The following is an 11,554-nucleotide window of genomic DNA, read 5'->3' on the forward strand; positions in this document are numbered from 1 at the left end:
CCACTTTAGGGATTACTCACATGTAATCAGAAAACAAATGCCACTGGGAACACAAATGGAAAAACGAATCAACTATAGATTCCCGCTGAGGGCCCGTCAATGCCTAATAACACTTTGAGTCTGATTTTCAACATCTATTAACTGCCCCAAGAACCCATATTAGCAAGAAAAAGTATATGCCATCAGAGTAAGGGAATTTCTCAACAGTGCGAGTGGATACTCCGAGTCCTTGTCTTTTCCCACCAAACCGCTATTACCATTTTTAAAATTTGAATATCCTCCATTTATTAAATTGGAGCGGTTGAAGCCTAGAAATAGAGGATGTTAGCAAATTCTGTCTACGTTGATATGGCAGGGGCAAAGGCACCTGGCATATTTTTTGCAAATTATAAAAATGAGCTACCAATACATGTTTCTTTCACCCTCTTTCTAGTCATAGCAGTGCCAGATTGCACTATGATCAGTTAGCACAGCAGTGTCAGATTCCCTTAAACCCAGTTAAGAGATGTGTCAGATTCCATTATGTCCAGTTAGCAAGGAATTATCGGGATCAATAATGCCCACTTAGCACAGTAAGTCCGTCTACCATTATGCCCAGTTAGCACATACATTGCATATTCATGTTTTCCTACTTACCACTATTCATAGTTATCTGACGGTGGTGTGTTTGCAGAGCAGTGCTGCATGCTGTGTTTGTGCGGTGCTGTGGTGGTGTACATGTGCATGTGTGTCAGTCTCAAAGGAACCAGAAAGGACTGGTGTTTGTATCCTTCAGGAAAGTTATGTTGTTACCTAACTTCATCGAAGGATACACACACCAGTCCTTTCTGATTCGTTCGTCATTCCTAATGGTCACTACAAAGGAAAAAGAGGCTTGGACAACTCATGCCTCGTTTTGAAAATGTCTTTGCAAAATCTTCCTCCATAGTGTTCTAGGTGCGGTTTCATGTCTCCTGATATTTTGCACCTCTTATTCTGCCTGCTTGGTTCTACTCTTGGTTGTGAATATATGACCTTGCCTTCACTCTGCAAAATTGTAGAATATTTTCAGTTTGGGATCCTCTGGGGTTCACTGTATACCAGGCTTGGCAGGGTCCTCCACTCCTCCCATGTTCTGCACACTCCAACCCCACACTTCTCTTCGGTTCTGTTTAGTTCTTACAGTGCGGTGGATGCCCTGGCATGACAACATTGAAGAATGCAGTCTCCTTACGGTATTGATGATTAACTTACCTGTCCCTCTATTGCTTAATTAATTCTTTGCACATTCTTCTACTCCAGTTGCTTGAAAGATATAGAAAAGTTACACTTATCTCTGAATCCTTAGTAAAAAAAAGTATCAGATTTCTTTTTTAATTGTAGGCTCAGCACCTTTCGGGTTGGATTTTGTCACCATCAGAATCCTAGAAGGTCACAGGTTCAACTCAGGTAACCAGCAATAGAGGTGGGTGGCTTGTACCCAGCCTTCTAGAAGAGGTCAAAAGAGAGCCATAGCAATATTGACTTTCCCTTTTTTATGTTACAGTGATCAGGAAGGACAGAAACGGTTCCCTTACTTGACCAGAGTGTGCCCTGCCACCTTTTTAGTGCTGGCCCTCTTTCAGGCCGCGTTCCTAGCTGGTGGCATAGTACTCATTTCACCAGTCCCGGGAAATCCAGTCTCTTATTTGTCAGACTCCACACTGACATCAAGTAAATACCTTCTCACCACATATCCTTTCTAACGTCACATATCCCATTCATGTAAACATTCATTCACTTTAATTAAGTGTGTTCAGAGATCTTTCTAAGACAACCTTGAAGTTGTGTGCATACACATAAAGTTGCACTTTGAGGGGCTGTGTAACCTCTCCCCCAGTCAGACACCCCATTGACACACTAGCAACTCCTTCGCAGGCCCTTGGGAACGCCAGCTTTTCTGGTCTTAGAGTCAGGCAATAGAAACATGGAACATTATTTTTGTGAATAACCTGCAATTTTTTTGTGAATTTGAAGTTAATGACTTTACTCCTTTTGTCCGGGAGTGAGGCAATGCACTAAAAAAAGAAATCAACACCACATAAGCAAAATATTAAAATAGTTATAAGTGAACCTAGAGTCGGGGAATTGATGGATTGATGGAGTAAATATGTTGCCATGCTCTGCACATATCAGTGGCTGGATTCACCATAAAAAGGTGGGGACCACTAAAAAATTGCTTTCCCTGCAGTTTTTGGCAAGGCCACACGTAAGGCAACTATGAAAGTGAGTGTTATGAGGACGATTGTATCCGGGAAAAGGGCACGTTGAGCCTCAGCCTGAAGTGTCTCAGCCGCCATTGCTAATGTCGAAGCCATGTATGTTCTGTACCACACAAATACATGGAACTACATGGAAATGGAAATCCCTAAGGTACATTACCTCCGTTCCCCTTTCTCGTCCCAGTCCTAAGTGATGAGTGGGCCCCACCTACCAGCAAGCTATAAAAATAATTTAGCATTTTTTTCTATTGGCTCTTCCCACGCCCAGGAACAAAAAGGCATCATGACTGGAAAAATATTCTGTTTGTCCTCTCTACCACTGTGACCTCTGCTTGCTGATCAGACTGCAGGATGGTATACTTCTTTACTTTTTTTGCAGAATTCAAAAGTCTTGCCCTCTGCTCCATGCTGCCACAGTTGCCCTGCCTCAGCCGCCCAGCTGTGGCCGAACTATAGTTTGGCAAAGTCCCCTTCTACATGGCACGGCTCGGACGTCTTTTCGCGTACAAGGGAAGCTAGGCAAGTCAGGCAGTAGCAGTGCCAAAGGTCCTGGCCACAGAAGTACATTTAAACTGGCATTACAGGGAAATGAATACCAAAAGAAGGTCCGTCCTAAATCATTTTGTAGGTGCTTTTGAGAGATCAACTACCCTCACAATCAGCGTATCATTATTGAGAGAAGAAAAGCTGGGGAAGGATCCAAAGAAAGATGAGATAGATCCCATTTCAGAGACTGGTATCATCATAAGAAAAGGAAGCCTCGTCAGTATGAGAGAATTGGGCCCTCTCACCAAAGAGCCCCTTTTGTCTTCCCTGCCTGCTGTGTCACAATTGCAGTGGAGGACCTCAAAAAACGAATCGAGGAGACAGTAGACACAGCTCTAAGGAAAGGACTTTCTCCTCTCCTTGCCCCAAGGAATACTCCACTTGCACCTGCTAATCCAAAAGCAGCCCCACTGGTAGGGAAGCCTCCATCTGTAGATCCACCCTCTGATGACCAGGAAGGAGACTGGAATTCTGTGGGTAAATAACTAAGGTGATCAATGAAATTACTGCTTATCTTTCCAACAATTTAAACCTCTGCAACATATCAAATACCACCATGGCCACCTCTGAGCCACAGGGACCATACAGCAGATATGTTCCTACCTCCGCCATTGGCTTCCCCATCCTATAGAGTGCCCCAAACATTGTACTTAAAGGATAGAAGGACCACAGAAGATGGTCAAAATATGTATCACCTACAAGAGTTTGACAGTGAATTCCTGGACTGCCTCAACATAAATTCCATTTTACCCTGGTTCAAAGCAAAGACCTTGGTACATTCAGAGGAATCCTCTGCTCCTAACCATATTGATAAGATAATGGAAACCACTTTCCATTGGCATGTAAGCAGGCATTTATGCAGCCTACACATCGCAGTCTATCCTCAAGGAATTCCAGTCATTCTTGACTGCCATAGCCTATTGTACTGATTGCCCTCCAGTGGTTCTGTTGAAAAAGAAACTGATGCTTGCCTCTGCTATCACCCGCCATTTCCTCAAAGCTTTCAACATTGGAGAGGCAGGAATGGTTACTGGGAGAAGACACTATTGGCTTCATTGGTGGAAGGGTGGGACCTCCTTGAAGGCTATCCTATATATTCAACTTCCTGGGCCAGGAACTTTTAAGAAAGACATTTCTGAGAGCTTGTGAAGCAGGTAGCAGAGGAGTCTGCACTTGCCCTCTCTATGAAACCCACGTGTTCCACTCTATGGGGGTTCCCTAGAATGCCTGACCTTCCAACTAGCAACAGTCTTCCGAAGAGGGGAATTCTCTTGTTGGTAGAGGCAGTATCTCCATCTCCAAGCCGCAGCCATCTTCTAATTCTCACCCCTCCACTCCACAGTGACAAGCATGTTCCAGAGGGAGGGAGACTGCAAAACCTCGCCTCCTCGCGGTGAAAAGAGGTTTTAGAAGCCTGGGCACTAGTCTGAGATGGGATTACGCTAGAATTCTGCTCCTAGCACCTATACAGGAGTCCCCCCACACACACCACAAGTGCTCTGCTCTGAAGAGACTCAGCCCTGTAGACAATAGCTTCAGATCCAGAGTGACATGTAGTCCTGTGTCCTGTGGTTACCTAATGGAAAACTGGAATCACTCCCCTCGTAGCTATATTACCTTGGTTCTCCTGTCAACGAGGATCATCTCATACCTCTAATTGCGACCCCCATGATAAACACCTCCAAACAAGGATTCCTGTGATATATCAAATCCCAGTAGTGCTCACTAGCGAGGACAAGGGTGGGGTGCTCGCTTTGATCAGGAAATGTCCTATGGTCTGTGGTAATCAGGGGAAACACAACATTCCTCAAACTAGAGGGAGCTTCTCAGGTGTGTTCTTTTACATCTTACAATTTGCGGCCAGGCTCCTGGGTCAGTCTGTCTTATTGCTAATGGGCAACAAAGTGACAAAATGTGATCTGACCCACCAGGATGGGACCAACTCCAGATTCCTGGTGCAGGTGGCAAGTTCCATCTTGGCTGGGGGTGGAACTATACCATTTCTTCCTGGAGGCTTCCTATAACGAGGGATAGAGAACGGCTTAGCCAATGGCCTAAGATGTTATTTCCTTGCCTCAAGGAGAAGTACACTCAACAGAGGGACCTTCATCCAGGACTGCAAGGGGTTTGGTCTCCCATCCTGGACTTCTTCACCTTACGGAATATGTCGGCCTCCCTTGCGACTGCATTAAGACCAGGGACACACATTCTTGGGGACAGATGCCGTTTTTCTCTTCCCTGCTCTGTGGGTCTTCGCATTACTTTCCCTTCTCTTTGAACTACTACTTAGGTTTCTGCGTAGGGTTTCCGGGGAGGACAGTGCAGGGATGGTCGTACTATTTGCCTGGCAGAAGAAATCCTGGTTCACTCTCCTTCGATTAATACCATCTGCCAATCTCTAAACTCTCTCTTTGTCACCCTGCCTCATCAGAGTGCCCTTCCATTCTATCCTCCCCCCTGCAAGACTCCACCAGCTGGTGTGGCGACTGAACATGGGGGGTTGATGAACCTGAGATTGTCTCTGGGGTGAATATGGCCTCCAATAAACCACCCACCTTAAAATCATATGCAGCACACTGGGCTCCTTCACAGTCTGGTATTCGACTTGTGGATTAGTAGCCCTCTGATGCCTTCCAATCATAATACTTGAGTACCTCAAGGTGATTTTGAACTAGGGTTAGCACTCTCCTCCCTTTATGTACAATTAGCCACTATCAGGGCTATCAGAGAACCCAGGAGGGCCTCTATGAGATGGACAAATATCCCTCACATTTCCTTAAAGGATTCCTAATATCTAGACTCTCCCCCATTAGAACTCTTTGCTTTTTCTGGAGCACCTATATGGTCCTGAACTGCCTTAGTGCCACCCCATTGAGCCACTTAGGGAGATACCCCTGATTTGTTTTACTTGCCAGGTGTTTTCCCCAGCCATCACCTATGCAGAAAGAGGAACTTGGTTCTCTATTGAACAACCCTCACCCCTGTTTTCTCTCTGATTGCCTGGAACTCCAACTCTCCCAGGCCTTCCTCCCAAAAGTGCACATGCACCCAAGCATCCACTTCCCCAACTGCAGCCTCTCTGCGCATTGTCTGTAGCAACTGCACTCTGCCCCGTCCATTTATTTTCCTCATGCTGCTTTTTCAGCCACAGGCTAAGGTGTGGTTATCTCAGGAGGATAACAATATGCCACTCTTCAGACAAGCAAGCATAGGCACAATGCGACCACTACAGTGGTGTTTTGGTACAGTATAACATTTTTGTAACAAAAAGTTATCTCCATGTTCCACCACAACAAGGACCAAGTGCATTCAATGATATAGGAGAGTGAGATTTCTACAACAGTAAAGGACATCAGCCCCTTGATGGTAGCAAGACATTCAAGGTTTATCTTGAACGCGCCTGGTCTCCTAGATCCACCAACTTCATCCTGGTAACCTCTGACACCAGTAATGCATGGGATAGCAGGTAATATTATCCCCCACCAATAATATTGCCATATATATAGCCGTGGGGTACGGCCATAGGCAATATTATTAGTGGGGATAGTTTATGGGGTTATTGGGACCGGGAGATGCGGGTGTGTCCCCAGCTCCATCAAAAAAAATTATGGGGCTTGCGGGGGTGTCTCCCACAGGTTCCATGGCTTAATATTGCCGCAAAAAATATGGCAATATTTTTGTATGGCGATATTTTTGCGGGGATATTAACACATGGAACCATGCAGGGTAGGACTAAGCCATCAGTTTCCACCCAAGGCCATCTTAAGGAATTTAGGGGACCGGGACACAGACATATTTGTGCTCCCCCTCTTCGAACCAAATAAATGAAGGGATCCAGAATCTTTGGCGGCGCCCATCTCATTGCAATCACAACCCATGGCTTGATTTGCTGCCCCACAATAATCAAAATATACATGGGTACTCCCTTTCAGTCCACTTACCCTTGTCACACTTGCGAGAATCAGAATAACAAACAAGTGGCATTTCAAGGGAAACATTAGCAGTCCATGATGAGCATACTTTTGTTCTGACATAGGTACAGGACACAACAGCATCCACAAAGAAGGTATAGCATAGATGCAGCTCACATTAATACAAGACAACGCTGAGGAAAGTGCGAGGGTCTAGGAGTAAGAGACAGACACAAGGGTGGCATGTTGATTGGTAAAGACTTTTATTCACGAAAGAAATAAAGGGAGGGAGTCGGAGCAAATCCTACCTATCCCTAACTCTAAGAGGGGTTCCCTGCCTCAACAAAACTTGCTAACGAAACTGTCAGTGTCAGGATGTCTAAACTAAAGTGTGCCGTACTGTATTCAAATCCTTACCTGTCCCTCACAAGCTAAACTGAATATAAGGTGATTAGGGAAATGTCTCTTGGCTGCCGTCCTGCAGCCCAGCTTTGCAGTACTCAAAAGTTCCAAAAAGGTGTAGAAAAAAGTAAAGAAAAAGTTCCACAAGACGTAGGGGTTGGTTCCCTATTCCCAAACTTCTTTCCGGCTACACACAAAATAATTGTTGTGCCTTCATTGGTTACAAATGAATCCTTGTTTGTAGCTGGCAGGCATGGCTTCCCAGGCGCTCTGCAACAAGGACAAATGGCCTGGATTCCTTTCCCCAAGCCGTGCTGAGGTCCTTGACCTCCTTTTCTTAATACCCCAACATTGGCTTATTCTCCTGACAAGCAGAGTATTCCACAATCTCTTTATCACCATCTGACCTCAGTCGGTCCCAGAGCCTTGGTTTACTCTCCTGCCAAGGCCCCTGAGTGTTTGTTGTGCCAATCAATCTTGTATTCCTCTGTGTTGGTGCTCGGGGTGCTCTCCCCCTGTATGGGTCTCAGACCTCCTTCAATTGGTCAGTTCCACAATTCTCTGTATCTTATTGTGCCCCTCTCCACAGCCTTGGTTTACTCTCTGATCAAGGTCTATGTGGGCAGCTTACATTTATAAAGCTTGTATCTCTCCTTTTCCAACTTTGGGGTATCATTTCCCCACGTAGGTCCTGCATCCCTTTCTATGGTTTTCTGCATTTTCTGTGCTCGGCAAAGCCAGTCTCCACTCCCGACACAGGCTGTTTGCTAGGAGTAGTTCTCTCTGCCTCTTGTTTGGGTCCCAGACCCAAATTCCACTGTTCAGGGCCTCTCGTAACTCACCCGATAGTGTTTCGAGATCCCAACCCTCTCCCGTGGGCTCACCGCTGCTCATTGTGCTGTTTTGGCTTGCCCGACTCTGGTCGGGCACTTTCTCTGCTTGTACAGCTTTGCTCAGGCTATCCAAGCAGGCAGACGGTTCTCGTTCGGCGTCCCAGCTTCCTCGGCATTTGGGAAGTGCGGCCTATTTCTCCCTGCCTCAGTTTAGCCTCCCACACGCTCTCCTGGGCATGCCGGTCACCAGGCTTTGATCTCACTCCGTTCTGCCTCTACATCTCCTGCATGTTCACTGGCTGCAACACTCCCAGACTCTGCCAAGAACAATATATCCCTGTTCCATTACAGATTGGTTTTTAAATGAACTTGAACCAGTGAGGCGATCGAAAGAATAGACTGAGCACTTCGGTTCTCACAGGGTCTCTGCACTACTCAGTGCTTCTTCCTCATCTCAGTACCATTGTTCAGCTAGGGTTGAACAAGTTTCTCTGATATTTTGTGAGTTTCTTGAGCTCTGCTGGAGATATGTCACAAAAAGTACATTGATGTACTTACTGGATATGTGAGGGGAGGGGTTCAACGGAAAGGTGGAAGGGTTAAAGGGATACTGCGTTCTCACTTCGGGGTAACTGCTCTCAGTGGCGTCCTCCCACCCCATGAGATCCTCCCGCTGACTACCACCGCCAGGGGGACCATCAGGTAACGGCCGCACCTCCCTGGTCTCAAGGGAAGGGGCTGCCCAATCTAAAGCAGTGACGATACCTCGACATTCATCACAAAAGACATTCCAGATATCAGTCACACCCCGACTCATCTGAACCTTACTAATACAAGGGCCTGTCAGGTATGGTTAAATACAGTGTTTGTGGTTAACTCTCCTTAATTCCTTGTTTGCGTTAATCTGAAAATGTGTTTTATTTTTATGTTGATCAAAAAGATTTTTTTCAGCATTTTTTTACAACCAAAAATTCTAGCAATAATACTTATATCTATAGCAAAACTTCACATCCCACAGAGAATCATAAAATTATATAATAGAGCTTTGTGGAAAAGGAGTAGTTGGATAAATTCACCATCAACGTTACCAACTCTGTTATTTGTTGTTGTTCTTCCCAATCTCCCCTATTCTTACCCCTCTTTGCCTATTTCTGCATCCCGGCCTCTTCTCGTATTTGGTTCCTTATTCTTGCTGTTTCACCTGCGTATCGCATCGATGTTCCTTCCAGGACTTGTCATGTTCACTACTTTATGTACTAGTACTGTAGGAGGTATTTCTAAAACATACCTTTATATACCTTTTCCGAGTACTTTTGTATCTGACCAAGCTTTCTTGTGCTTTATATACCTCTCTCACAAAGGAAACACTTTGCCATGTTCAAAGGAGCTTAAATCTTTCCTTAAGCGCTTAATTCTTTTTTACACTCTAGTGAATTGCTTAATGTCTGTCTTTTTTATTTCTTTATCCAACTTCAGTAGGTAAATTTCTATGTAATGGGCTACTTCCTTTGCTGAGTCAAAAATGAAGACCCCTCCATGCAGTTAACCAAGAGCAGAATACCTTTTAACAATCTCCCCTGTGATAATGTCCGTTTTCACAGGTAGATGACAACATATGCAATTTGTTGTTTGTATTGATTATACAAAGTAAAACTCTTATAAGGTAAATATCACATTTCATACCAAAGAAATGATTGCAAAGAAGTAATTAGCAGATCTCTAAATTAGTTCGATTTTATTTTCTTATTTTACAGTCGTGGTGGACTATTTTCACACCGATGGAGTTGAGTTCCCCTAGGGATGGGAAATAAATTAATATAACTCCTGATTAACGTACTTCAAATAATCTATGGGAACAGAAAAATGTTGAGCTGACTTGGAAAACATTGTATATATGTATTTAAAGGAAATGAGTGTTGTTCTCGTCGTGTATAGGGATTGTTCACTTGTTTGACACAAAGGAAATGTAAATCCCATGTTTCATAATTGTATTATTCTTTTGAAATGATTTCATCAGCATGAAGATGTATTATATCACTTCATGGTTCTCTGTGGATTGTGATGTTTTGTTATAGAAATGTGTAGGATTGGTAGAATTTTTCTTGATTTGATATATATATATATTACATACTGTATAGTATAAGGATTTTGTGTGATAACTGTTTTCTAATTGCTTAAGTTACTTGTGTCTATTGGTCCGGCCTATAATAAATGTATAGATATTTTTCATATACACGTGTCTAAGAGTAATTTGTGGTTTGTTGCTGTGTGTGCTGATTGTGGGCTTCCAATCACTCTCACAACTCATGAGACTTAAGTCTTCGCTGCCTGCCAAGCTACCTAGATTGGTGTGGCTTGTCCAGAAGGTTTCCCCCATTTTCACTAGACCGAGGGTGGCCTCCTAAACTTCTGACCACCAGGTCAGAGTTTAGAAATCCATCTTAACAAATGCTGGTAAAAGTGGTGGTAATACCGCCACTGGCACTTTTTCCCCACCGGGAAACTACAAGTTGGCCGATGGGGGTCTCTGATTTACTTCCAGCGAAGAGCTGGAAGTATATCAGACGCCCACCGGCAAAAATCTATGGGACTCCATGGAATGGGGAGTTGCCAGAATTCCTTCTGACTGTAATATCCTGGTAATACCAGGATATCAGGCTGAAGGAATTCAAATTCCGTTTGCCGGTATCCTTCCTGATTTACCGGCAGGACACCGGCAAACCCTTAATGACCCCATTAGTCTTCACATCATCTCCCTGCATCACCTGTACAGACCCTATCCCACTTGACTGGTCTTACCATGCCGCCATCCCATTATCAGTCACGCACTCGACTACGGCTCAGAAAGGTCAGGCTAAACGCCCCCTCACTCAACGCCACTCATTCAAAACCTTCCCAGTCAATGAGCTAGAAGCAAACTTTGCACACTTCCCCACCACAGGGAATGTCTCTGGCCTCCTGGAATTATTTAGCAACTCTGCTATGAAATTGGTGGACACTCATGCCCGCCTAAAATCCAGCCGGGCTAAAACCAAACCATCCTCCCCATGGTACATCCCAGAGCTAGCCTCTGACAAATGCTCAATCAGAGCCCTAGAGAAATGGTGGCACAAAAACCACAACTCGGCAGATCTCACCAACCTCTAATCTCATCGCGCAAATTGCAGCGTTCTCATCACCGATGACAAAGCTGCTTACTACTCCACCACTGTTGCGACAGCATCTAACAGGTGCAAAGCCCTCTTTAAACTAGTAAAGCATTGTACCAAACCCTCAGCCGACTCCCATTTATTGGCAAAATCTTGGAAAAAGTAATTGCTACACAACTACTCGCCACAATCGAACAACTCCACCTCCTAAATGACCATCAGTCAGGGTTCCTCCCAAAGTGTAGCTTCCAGGCAACCACCATCCACCATCCATCCAGGTGGTGGAAGATGCTCTCCAAATCATGGATACGGGCGACTCGTGCCTCCTCCTCGTCCTAGAACTCTGGGCTGCATTCCACACTGTCGACCACCACATGCTTCGCTCCCTCCTTGCTGACAGGATGAGATTCTCTGGCACTGTCCTGAATTGGTTTAATTCCTTCCTCTCAGGTAGACAGTAGGCTGTCCGGATG

The sequence above is a fragment of the Ambystoma mexicanum genome, chromosome 5p (assembly GCF_040938575.1).
Source record: "Ambystoma mexicanum isolate Mex_15411 chromosome 5p, UKY_AmexF1_1, whole genome shotgun sequence".
Classification (NCBI taxonomy): Eukaryota; Metazoa; Chordata; class Amphibia; order Caudata; family Ambystomatidae; genus Ambystoma; species Ambystoma mexicanum.